The following is a 12,440-nucleotide window of genomic DNA, read 5'->3' on the forward strand; positions in this document are numbered from 1 at the left end:
GTGTAGCTTGAAAGATAGCTTTTTAGAAATTGGTGTTACTTTTCTGTTTACATGTCATTTAACATTTTTATTATTCTCTAACTTGCAGTTATGCTGAAGATCTAGGATTTGTGTGGGTTTGTTTGTTTTGCTTTTGTTGGCTGTGTGTATTTTGTTCAATTTGTGAAATATTTCAAATTTAGGTGGCTGCTATTACCCCTACCCAGAATTCAAGGCCCATATTTTTAAAGCATTCTGCAAAACATTGTTATTTCAAGTTATTTACAGTAAGCCATGATGTAACCAAAATGTGTAGATTGGATAGCCTTAATTTAGTCATCAGTGTTCTCTTCAGTTTATTTAATTAAATTATGTTTGTTTTCTCTGCTATGATTATATCAAATGGCACAATTACCAATTCAGGAAGTCTCTGAAGGATGATAAAATCTTTATTAGAGGCCCTGGCCAGTTGGCTCAGTGGTAGAGTGTCGACCTGGTGTGCGGAGGTCCTGGGTTCGATTCCCGGCCAGGGCACACAGGAGAAGCAACCATCTGCTTCTCCACCCCTCCCCCTCTCCTTCCTCTCTGTCTCTCTCTTCCCCTCCTGCAGCCTAGGCTCCATTGGAGCAAACGATGGCCCGGACGCTGGGGATGGCTCCTTGGCCTCTGCCCCAGGTGCTAGAGTGGCTCTGGTCTCGACAGAGCGACGCCCCGGATGGGCAGAGCATCGCCCCCTGGTGGGCATGGGGCACATGCGGGAGTCTGTCTGACTGCCTCCCCGTTTCCAGGTTCAGAAAAATACAAAAAAAAATCTTTATTAGAGATAATTTCCTTGATTTGTACCATTCAATTGTGTTTGTAAATTTCTCCATTAGTTTTAAAAATCGTCAAATATGTATTTAGGAAAGTGGAAATTCAAGCCTATGAAAGTTTAAAACGTGTATATATTAAGATGAGGTAACTAATTAATAACACTTTATGATAAGAATCTAGTTGAAATGTACTCATGAGCACTTGCATCAGTTAATAAGCTTTTTGAGCACAATTGAGGAAAGTCTTTCCTCCAGTTTCATGGCACAGTGTTCTGGTTGTAGTTGGTGTGTAGGGATCAGGAACAACACACTCCAGTGTTTCGAAAAGGCAGTGTAGAAGACAGCTTGCAAAAGTAGGAAATAGCTGAGTGCAAAAAGTACATCTCATCCAAGAGGAGCAAACATTTCTGTGTTCCCTGGAGGTTGTGAACCCAGCCTAACATAATCTTTGCTCTTCCAAAAAACCTAGAAATGAGGATTCTTATGAGAAATCTTCTACTTTTGAATATTTTAAAAGAACTTTTCAATCCATGATGTGGGATAGACAACCATGTCAGTAAGCCAGATTTGGTTATTAAGCCCCAGTTTGCAACCTCTGCTGGATGCAGTGGAGGGACTAACGGGTTGTAGCGAGAAGTAATTGGGTCAGAAAAGCTGGGTTTGGGCCAAGGATCACCACTTACTAATTGTGTCAAACTGAGGAAGTCACCTTTTAGTGTTAACTTTGATTCTCTTGTCTACTAGGGTGAATTTGCTCAAGTACGAAGAAACCTACAGATCTCTGACTGTTACCACTTTATAATTCTATTGAAATTATATATGACTATGAACTTGAATCTTTTATTAAGCTTTGCTTTAAACTTAGAAAAATGAAATTTAAAAAATACGTAGTTTTTTTTTTTTTAATTCCTTGATTTACTTTTGACCTTGAACTTTAAACTTGCTAACTATTTCTGTAGTTTCCTCTTGTTTGAGAGGCTCTGTGTAGCCTGACCAGGCGGTGGCGCAGTAGATAGAGCGTCGGACTGGGATGCGGGAGGGAGAGGCTCTGTGTTGGCCATCCGTAAAATCATTCATTCTTATGCCAGATAGAGGCCTTGGCAATCCTGTGGGGTTTTTTTTTGTTTGTTTGTTTGTTTGTTTTTGTACACTCCAAGAAGATAAATTAGACATTCAACTCAATGCTTGTTCTGTTTGTTTAACTGTTGATTTGATTACAACTGGTTTTGGTGAACACAAAAGCACACTTTCTGTATTCATAAACTGTTATTTCTGCTTACTACTGTAAAGAACCAAATCTCTCTGGGCAGAAATTTTGTCAGTTGCTGAGAACTAATGTTACTCTACATAAGGGCATTTTATTTGTATTGTCCATAGTGTGTTTGATCTATCTGAAATAACACATTGTACTTTAAAAGGTTATTTTAATTATCACTATGTTGTGTTTTATTCTCTTTCTTTTGAACAATTCTTTTATAAATCAGTATACCCCAAAACATAAAATACCATTTATGTTGAAATAATTTGAGCTTTGAAATTAATAAGCTCTTGCCAATGCCCCTTCTGTAAAACAAAAGAATTAATAAAATCTGACTAAATAACTTTCTCTTTATGATTACATTGACTTTCTGAAAAAAGAAAATGGATGTTTGTGTATTTTTATGATGCGTGCAAGCGGCATTCCTGCATTTTTCTTACTGCATGGTCTGGTCTTCAATTAGAATTGACATGCAATTACAAAGTGAACTGGTACAATTCTTTGGATAAATCAAGCAAAATTCTCTTCTACATCAGAAATCTTCATCTGTGAGGAAAAGTGCATTTTAAAAACTTGAATCATCTTAATAACCACCTTAAATCTCCAATTAAATTTACTTATAAACATCTCATGCTTTTGGATTTTTTTGTGGTGTTCTGTAATGTTCAGGGGTCATTGTATTTCTTGTGTATAATTCTGGAGCCAATGTACAGACTTCTACCTCTTACTTAAGAGTGTCCTCCTTGACTGATGTTTAGAAGAATTGGGAATATTTTTATTCATCAGCCCGTTATACTTTTCAGAACATTGTATATTTTGCAAAACCTTATTTCAGCATGTTAAATATGTAGTGTCTAAGTGTGTGTTGGTCTCAATTAGTATTTCTGTGACCTTGTCAAATTGCTTATGCTTTTGGATTTTTTTTTCTTCTCACAGATGCATTTTATAAAAGTATTTTGAGGATGAATATTTGCAGATCATTTTGAAATTGCCAAGCACCACATACAGTAAGTAATATGTATTTTTATTTTTTTTTCACTCAGTTGCATTCATACTGAATGAATTTGGCAGTCATAAAAGAACACATTTCTACTTATAGCTCTTGTTATTTATGAATATTGAGAAAAATGTATGTAAAAAATAAAAATTGTATGAACTATTTGCTAGTCGGAATTAAGTTGTATAATTTCAAGATTTCTAATGACTGATTTTATTATTGTTCTATGTACATAACGCACACAATAATATTTTTCACGTTTTATTTAAGATTTTTTTCCTCTGAATTGTAAGTTGAAAATAGTGAAGAAAAAATAGTGTCTTTTAGGCAGTGTTGAAAAGAAAGTTTTAAAAGGGAATAAGGAATTAAGTATTAAGATTTGCTGGTTAGCCCTGGCCAGTTGGCTAAGCGGTAGAATGTCAGCCACGTGTGTTGAAATCTCAGGTTCAATTCCCAGCCAGGACACACAGCAGAAGTGACCATCTGCTTCTCCACCCCTCCCACCCCCTCTCTTCTCTTCCCACACTTGTGGCTTGAATGATTCTAGGAAGTGGACCCCAGTGCTGAGGATGGCTACATGGCCTCAGCTTGGTGTCTGGAACAACGGAGCGGTGACCCCGGATGGGCAGAGCATTGCTCTCTAGAGGGCTTGCTGGGTATATTCTGGTTGGATGCATTTGGGAGTCTGTCAGCCTCCCTGCCTCTCTCTTTATTTTATTTTATTTATTTATTTATTTATTTTTTTTATTTTTACTTTTTTGTATTTTTCTGAAGCTAGAAACCGGGAGAGACAGTCAGACAGACTGTCTGGCATGCGCCCGACCGAGTTTCACCTGGCACGCCCACCAGGGGGCGACACTCTGCCCACCAGGGGGCGATGCTCTGCCCTTCTGTGGCGTCGCTCTGAGCCACTCTAGCGCCTGGGGCAGAGGCCAAGGAGCCATCCCCAGCGCCCGGGCCATCTTTGCTCCAATGGAGCCTTGGCTGCGGGAGGGGAAGAGAGAGACAGAGAGGAAGGAGAGAGGGAGGGGTGGAGAAGCAGATGGGCGCTTCTCCTGTGTGCCCTGGCCGGGAATCGAACCCGGGACTCCTGCACGCCAGGCCGACGCTCTACCACTGAGCCAACCGACCAGGGCTACCTGCCTCTCTCTTAAAAGAAAAAAAGACCTGCTGATTATTAAGATTTGCTGTATATTAGGTAGTTTATATGTAGTGACTTTAATTCTTACCCAAATATTTTAAGTTTATTATTTTTGTTTCAATTTTTTTTTAAATAAGGAAACTGAGACTCAAGAAATTTTAATACCTTGATCAATATCTATTCAAAATGATGAATATGGGCTTTAAATACAAGACTTTTGAAAAAAATTGCCTTCTCCATTAACAGAAAAAGTTAAACAATCTTTATTTAAGAGTTCAAACATATTCTGATTATTTCTTTGGGTTTTTGTTTTGCTTAAACATTTTCCTAAAAATGGTGCAAGATTTTTTGTTTGTCTATCATGTTATTAAATTTATTTCAATTGTTGCTTTACAGTCCTTACTTGAATTGCTTTCAACTAGCTGGAATTAAATGAAATGTAACCTCCTGAAACAAAGGTTACAAATAACCTCAATTATTGTTTTATAAAACATGTTTAGAATTAGAGTTTTGAAGTTCTTCAAGAGTCTTCTTTCATTCATTAAATACAGGTACACAATTAAATGCTGCCATTTTATTATTTTAGTCCTGGAAGAGACCAGAAAAATCATAAATTTTTGGCCTTGACATGCTCAAATTCTTTGTTTGATGAATTCAGCTGATCTGGAGGACAATTCTAAAACAGAATTTCCAAAAACAAGGTAGAATTAATGATGGCAGCATTGATATTTGTACATTGTCTTCAAATACAATTGCTTCAAAATGGCATTATAGTAGGTTAAGAATACAGACTTTGGCCTGACCAGGTGGTGGCGCAGTGGATAGAGTGTCAGACTGGGATGCGGAGGACCCAGGTTTGAAACCTCGAGGTCACCAGCTTGAGTGTGGGCTCCTCTGGTTTGAGCAAAGCTCACCAGCGTGAGCCCAAGGTCGCTGGTTTGAGCAAGGGGTTACTTGGTCTGCTGAAGCCCGCTGGTCAAGGCACATATGAGAAAACAATCAGTGAACAACTAAAGTGCCGCAATGAAGAATTGATGCTTCTCATCTCTTTCCCTTCCTGTCTGTCTGTCCCTATCTGTCCCTCTCTCTGACTCTTATCTCTGTCAAAAAAAAAAAAAGAGCCTGACCAGGTGGTGGCGCAGTGGATAGAGCGTCAGACTGGGATGCGGAGGACCCATGTTCGAGACCCTCAGGTCGCCAGCTTGAGCGTGGGCTCATCTGGCTTGAGCATAAAGCTCACCAGCTTGGACCCAAGATCGCTGGCTCGAGCAAGGGGTTACTCGGTCTGCTGAAGGCCCATGGTCAAGACACATATGAGAAAGCAATCAATGAACAACTAAGGTGTCGCAACGAAAAACTTGTGATTGAAGCTTCTCATCTCTCTCTGTTCCTGTCTGTCTGTCCCTATCTATCCCTCTGCTTCATAATCATGTCCTAAAAAGTATAAAACAAAAGTATCCAGTGAATATTTGATTGATATGCTCAAAATAAAAACTAAACTTAAGCCTTCTTTATAAACAGAATAGGATGCTCTTTAGTAGACATTGTTATGTCTTTGAATGATCAATGAAGAAACAAACCATTTTGTCAAACATCAGGTACATATAGGATGTGGCAAAAGTAGGTTTACAGTTGTTTGTATGGAAAATAATGCACTAATTAATAAATAATAATACAAGAAAAAACTGTTTTGAGTACTCACCACTGTAACCAACTTTTGCCGCACCCTTTAAACAGCGTGTAAAACTAGCTTACATATATATCCTATTGTGTGTTGACTATATACCTAGGCTGAAAGTGTTTATTTACTCTTTGGAGAAAAGAGGGGCAGTTGTGAGGTGCTTATGGAGGCCTAAATATTTATTTTGAAGGAGACAGGGCAAACTTATAAATACAAAGTAAAGAAAACAATGAAATGATTATCAAATAATTTGGGGGAACAATCTCATCCAATGTTTTATTAAACAATATATGGAAATTGAGGAATGTGGCAAAAACAATATTTATTAAGCATTTACTCTATGCTGTGCACTTCGCATTCAGTGTCTCAGTTAATCTAAGCAGTAACACCATGAAGTAGGTATGTTATTATCTCTGTTTTTCATAGGAGAAAAATGTAGCACAGAAAGTTTAAATGTATCATTCATGTAAGTGAAGCCTCAGCTTGATCCAATTCTAAAGCTTCTTTACTTATCCTCTTAACCTGAGTGTTAAGCACTGCAATTCTATAGCTGATCTAACTTTCTTTAATTTTCAGAAAAACACTGCTCCCAAACCTAGAATCATACATAAGAATTCTTTAGTAAATAAATAGTTGATGATTTCTTTGCAACTAAAATGAATAACAATTACTTTATATTTAGTGTTGATAGGACCACTCAGCAATCCAAACCTAATTGCCTAATTGCCTTGAAAAATGTTGTTTGAGTAAAGAAAATTAAAAAAATAAAAAAGGCCTTCCCTAAAGTCAGAGACCATATCTTACACTTTTATTAGTCTTACTTTTCAGAATTTGAAGTGACTGACCGTGCCTTTTTCTTGAAGCCCTTCAGCCACTTTATGCAATGCAGAGAAGGTTGCAATGTAGAGTATATCTTAACTTACTCATTCTCTTCCCTGTTTATCTTCAGGTGTATCAGCTTCCAGGGACATCTTTTACAACACTTTGATCACACTGATACTTTAGCTTTTCAACAGTTTGGTGATCTTCTTCCATTTCAGTCATCCATTGATCGCAGCCAGTTTACACATTACTGCTGGAAACAACACATCAGCGACATTTTAGCTGAGGGGTATTTTAAAACTTATTATAAAATATTATTGCTCTAAAAATGAAAAGGTCAAGTCTTTTGCATTCTCACACTACTCTTTTTTTTTAAGGCTGAAAAACCAATAGAATGCTTTACCTTTCTGTTTCAAGATTTGGTCTCTGACAGACAAAGCTAGTGATTACATTTTAGTAATTCTAGTTCATTTAATTCAATAGATATTTATCATATGCTCCTATAAGAGGCACTTTGCTAGGAAGTACTAGAGCAAGTGGGAAAGGAAGACAAAAATGGCCCTCAAGAAAATTATGTCTCCAATTTGAGGAAATAATATGCCCAGGCATAAATAAAGCAAAGGATATGTTATTAGGTTATGGTATCATGAGAGTAGTCCAGAGTAATCAATTAAATTAAGCTGTTTCAGATAATTTGAAAAGATTATATATGTGAAAAAATAAAGCATTAGAGGAGATTTCAGAAAGATGTAATTCTAAACTTCATTGGTTCATAATTTTATCATGGAGGGTTACATTTGCACTAGACCTTGGTACAGTTGGATATGTTAACAGAGAATCAAGGAAATGGCATCCCCAGGTTCAGAGGTAAAGAGGCATACTTTGCATTTAATGAGTAATAAATTAATTAGTTTGGCCACAAAGTAAGTTTCTTCTGTTGGGCTAAAATCAAATAACACTGGAAAATAAAGCTGAAGCTATGTCACAGCACATACTGATAATCAGATTAAGAAATTTGAATTTAAATTGGCAGGCAATTAAAAAAAACAGAGTATTTGGCAAAGGTCAATTCTGTGAATAAAACAAAATGTTTCATATTTAAATACTAGTCCGGAGTTGTCTTCAGGATGGATTCCAGATGGAAGACTTGTAGACAAGAAGAACAATTTTAGGAGAAAGTAGCAATATACAAATGAATAGATGAGGGTAAGATGTGAGGTCGTAGCAGTGGGAATGGAGAGGAAGGAATAGATGCAGATGAGATTTTGAAAAAAAATAGGGTTAAAGAATAATAATAATAATATAATAATAATAAGTAACAGTTCAGTAGCATTTACTATGTACTAGGCTCTGTTTTAAATTATTTACATGTATTATTTAACCTTCAAAAGTCCTGAGAGGGCCCTGGCCAATTGGCTCAGTGGTAGAGCGTCGGCCTGGCGTGCAGGAGTCCCAGGTTCGATTCCAGGCCAGGGCACACAGGAGAAGCAACCATCCGCTTCTCCACCCCTCCCCCTCTCCTTCCTCTCTGTCTCTCTCTTCCCCTCCCGCAGCCAAGGCTCCATTGGAGCAAAAAGTTGGCCCGGGTGCTGAGGATGGCTCTGTGGCCTCTGTCTCAGGCGCTAGAATGGCTCTGGATGCAACAGAGCAACGCCCCAGATGGGCAGAGCATCGCCCCCTGGTGGGCGTGCCGGGTGGATCCCGGTTGGGCGCATGTGGGAGTCTGTCTGATTGCCTCCCCGTTTCCAACTTCAGAAAAATACACACACAAAAAAAAAGTCCTGAGAGGTAGACACTAATGTTATCACCATTTGCACAAGATAAAACGGAGGCATCCTTTAGCTAAGTAGATTGTCCCAGGTCAAGTAACTAGAAAATGGTAAGGCAGGTAGTTGAATCCAATCAGTCAGACTCTAGAATTTCTGCTGTTAACCACTGTATATCATTTTTCTAAACCAATAACTGAGATTTCTGGCTTGAACGAACCGAACAATGATGTTATCAATGGTCAGAGAAATAGATTCTTTTCTCCAGAGTTTACCCCTTTTTTAAGTTAAATCTTTGGCTGGGAAGAAAAAGTTGACTTTTAGGGAGAAATACCCCTTATAATTAGTGATGAATCTCTTCACTATAATACTTGGCAACAAGAGCAGAGTAATTTATGATATTTCTCAATTGTAAGTTAGGATAGTAAATACATCATCTCAGTGTGATTTGCCTTCTCTTCCTCGCAGTGCTTAAAATGAAACCAGTTTAGAGTGCTAAATTGAAGATTTAATGTCTTGGGACCATGAAAAACAAATTATTTTAGACTTAGTTTACCTATCAGACTAACAATAATTTTGATGAGGGAAAATACCAGCATGCAGCATAGAAAGAATTCCTGTTTTTCTACATTGGAGAAGGTCATAATGTGCTGCTTAAGAGCATGGGCTCCAGAACCTTACTCATGCATGGGTCACATCCCCAAACGAGGCCTCTTAATGAGCCATGTGACTTTGCTTCAATTATAGAAGCGCTCTGTGCCTCAGTCTCTTACCTTTGAAATGTGATGGTGATGATACTATGTCTTCTGAATATTGTAAAGGTTAAATGAGATAAAGCACTTAAGTAGCTCCTAACATACAGTAAATTCTCAGTAAAAGTTATGTTCATTGAGCGTTATTTCATCTATCATAATATTTAGTTTATAAAATTTAATTACAGAAATATTATCATTTTAAGCTTTTTTATTGTGAATTTTTAGGCATCAAGGGTACAAAACTATGAATTTTACAAGCAGAGACCCATATAACTATCACACAAATCAGGAAATAGAGCACTTCCTGCTTTCTAGAAAACCTGCTTTTTCTGTCTCTAAATGTTACAGTTCTTCCATCAGTTGCCTGACAGATAGTATTTTTGTGACTTTTGTGGTAATCACTTTCTTGTTTTTTATCATAGTTTTAACATTTCATCATGCATCCCTATATACAAAATTTATTCTAGCTTTATTTTTGAATCTATGTACATAATAATCATATAGCATGCATTTCTTTGTGTCTGGTTTTCTCTCCTGAACATATATTTCTGAGTTTCATTAATGTTTTTGGACAGTTTATGAATTTTCATTGCTATAAAAACTACAGAGTTTTATTCCTTGTACTGTATTGTTGAAGGACATTTGAGCTATTTCTGAGTTTGGGCAGTTATAACTAATGCTGCCATGAACATTCTTTTAAATATTTCTTGCTGCACAGAATGTTCATTTCTGTTGGGATATGTATTTAGCAATGAAATGACTTGGTTGAATTCTATGTGAATCTTCAATTTTAATAGATACTGCCATACAGTTTTCCAAAGTAGTTATACCAATTACACTCCAATCAGTAGTGTATAAGATTCCCACTATTTTATCCTTACAAATACTTGGAATAATGAATCCTTTTAACTTTAGCTATTCTCATGAAAGTATGGTTTACATTTCCCTCTTGAATTAATGTAGTTATGTTATGTGGTTTAATTGCCATATGCATATTATTGTCTGTAAATTGCCTGCCTATTTTTCTGTTGTGTTGATTTTTTAATTATTATTGCGCAGACATTAGTTATATGTAGATTAAGTCCCCCTTTCAATTAAATTTTGCTAATACCTTTTACTCTCTGTGACTTCCTTCTTCAGTTTCTTAATGGAGTTTTTGATAAGGAAGAGTTTCCAATTTTAATTATTTTTCTGCCTCTTTACATTTAGACCATTCTACTTACAATTGATTTTTGTGAATGATTTGAAGTAAAAAACAGTTCTATTTTGCTCACAAATACCCAGTTGTTACAGATTCATACTGAAAATTTTCTTTTGCCTACTGCTCTTCATTGCCATTTTTTATCATACATCAAATATTCATATATGTCTGTGTTTTGGGAACTAACTATTCTTTTTTATATAATTTATTGGGCTGACACTGGCTAAAAAAACTATACAGATTTCAGGTATACAGTTCTGCAGCACATCTTCTGTATCCTGTGTTACGTGTTCAACACCCCCGCCCAGTTGTCTCCATCTATCACCATTTGTCCTCCTATAACCACCTTTACCTCCCCTCCCCCAACCCAGCAGTCACCACACTGTTGTCCGTTTCGATTAGTTATTTCTCTTCTTCTTTATTTTTTGTCTTATTTTGCTCAATCTCTCCACCCACCTTACCCAGCACCACCCCTGCCCCTGACAGCTGTCAGCCAGCTCTCTATTTATGATTCTGTCTCTATTTTGCTTGTTAGTTCATTTTGTTCATTGGATTCCACCTATGAGTGAAATCATATGGTACTTGTCTTTCTCTGACTGGCTTTTTAATTGGCCTATTAGTCTCTTCTTACTACTTGTGACATTTTAATTATGATGACTTTTTAATTCTTGATTTTTTTTTAATTCTTGATATTTATTAGACCAAGTTCTTCCACCATGTTTTTATTAAAGGCATTTTGACTTTGCCTATTTCAAATGAATTTTAGAATTACTTTCTTAAGTTGGACAAGAAAGCTGTGGTCCTGGCCGGTTGGCTCAGCAGTAGAGCATTGGCCCAGTGTGTAGAAGTCTTGGGTTCGATTCCCGGCCAGGGCACATAGGAGAAGTGCCCATCTGCTTTTCCACCCCTCCCCCTTTCCTTCCTCTCTGTCTCTCTCTCTTTCCCTCCCTCAGCCAAGGCTGCATTGGAGCAAAGTTGGCCTGGGTGCTGAGGATGGCTCTATGGCCTCCTCCTCAGGCGCTAAAATGGCTCTGGTTGCAGCAGGGCAACTGCCCAGATGGGCTGACCTTCGTTGCCTGGTGGGCATGCCAGGTGGATCCTGGTCAGTTGGGTGCATACGGGAGTCTGTCTGCTGCCTCCCCAGCTTCTCACTTCGTAAAAATACAAAAAAAAAAAACAGCTGTAATTTTAGTTGGGATTGAATTTAATTTATTGTTAAATAAATTTTTAAAGAATTGCATAATTACAAAATTGACTTAATTTATGAAAATCATATATATCATATTTAGGTCTTTTAAATTTATCTCAATCATATTTTATGGTTTTCTGCATAGAGGTCTTGTACATTGTGGTTAATTTCCTACAATTTTTTTGTGTGTGTGTGACAGAGAGAGAAAGAGAGGTACAGACAGGTACAGACAGGAAGGGAGATGAGAAGCAACAACTCTTCCTTGCAGCACCTTAGTTGTTCATTGATTGCTTTCTCACATGTGCCCTGACTGGAGGGCTACAGCAGACTGAGTGACACCTTGCTCAAGCCGGTGACCTTGGGCTCAAACCAGATGAGCCCACGCTCAAGCTGGCGACCTCGGGTTTTGAACCTGGGTCCTTTGCATCCCAGTCTAATGCTGTATCCACTGCGCTGCCACCTGGTCAGGCTCCTACATGTTTTATGCAGTTTAATACATATATTTATATATTTATTTATATAATTTTTTGAGAGAGACAGAGAGAGAGGGATAGACAGGGACAGATAGACAGCAAGGGAGAGAGATGAGAAACATCAACTCGTAGTTGCAGCACCTTAGTTGTTCATTGATTGCTTTCTCACATATGCCTTGACTGGGAGTCTCCAGCCAAGACTGTGACCCAGTGCTCAAGCCAGATAAGCCCATGCTCAAGTGGGAGACCTTGGGGTTTCGAACCTGGGTCCTCAGCATCCCAGTCTGACACTCTTTCCACTGTGTCACTGCCTGGTCAGGCTATATTATATATTTTTAAAACTTTATTTTCTTATTTAAAAATGTA

At 37.7% G+C, this 12,440-nt stretch overlaps 1 protein-coding gene across 4 annotated transcripts in view; it reads left to right on the forward strand.

The window, feature by feature from the left end:
• Positions 1-12,440, forward strand: part of GALNT13 (polypeptide N-acetylgalactosaminyltransferase 13) — a 555,106-nt gene that overhangs the window by 27,539 nt on the left and 515,127 nt on the right. For all 4 annotated transcript variants that reach the window (XM_066345193.1, XM_066345194.1, XM_066345192.1 and 1 more), the window contains exon 2: positions 2,986-3,056. The gene's annotated coding sequence lies outside the window, so the exon portion shown is untranslated. The remainder of the gene's footprint in view (positions 1-2,985; positions 3,057-12,440) is intronic.

Source organism: Saccopteryx leptura, chromosome 7 (assembly GCF_036850995.1).
Source record: "Saccopteryx leptura isolate mSacLep1 chromosome 7, mSacLep1_pri_phased_curated, whole genome shotgun sequence".
Taxonomy (NCBI): Eukaryota; Metazoa; Chordata; class Mammalia; order Chiroptera; family Emballonuridae; genus Saccopteryx; species Saccopteryx leptura.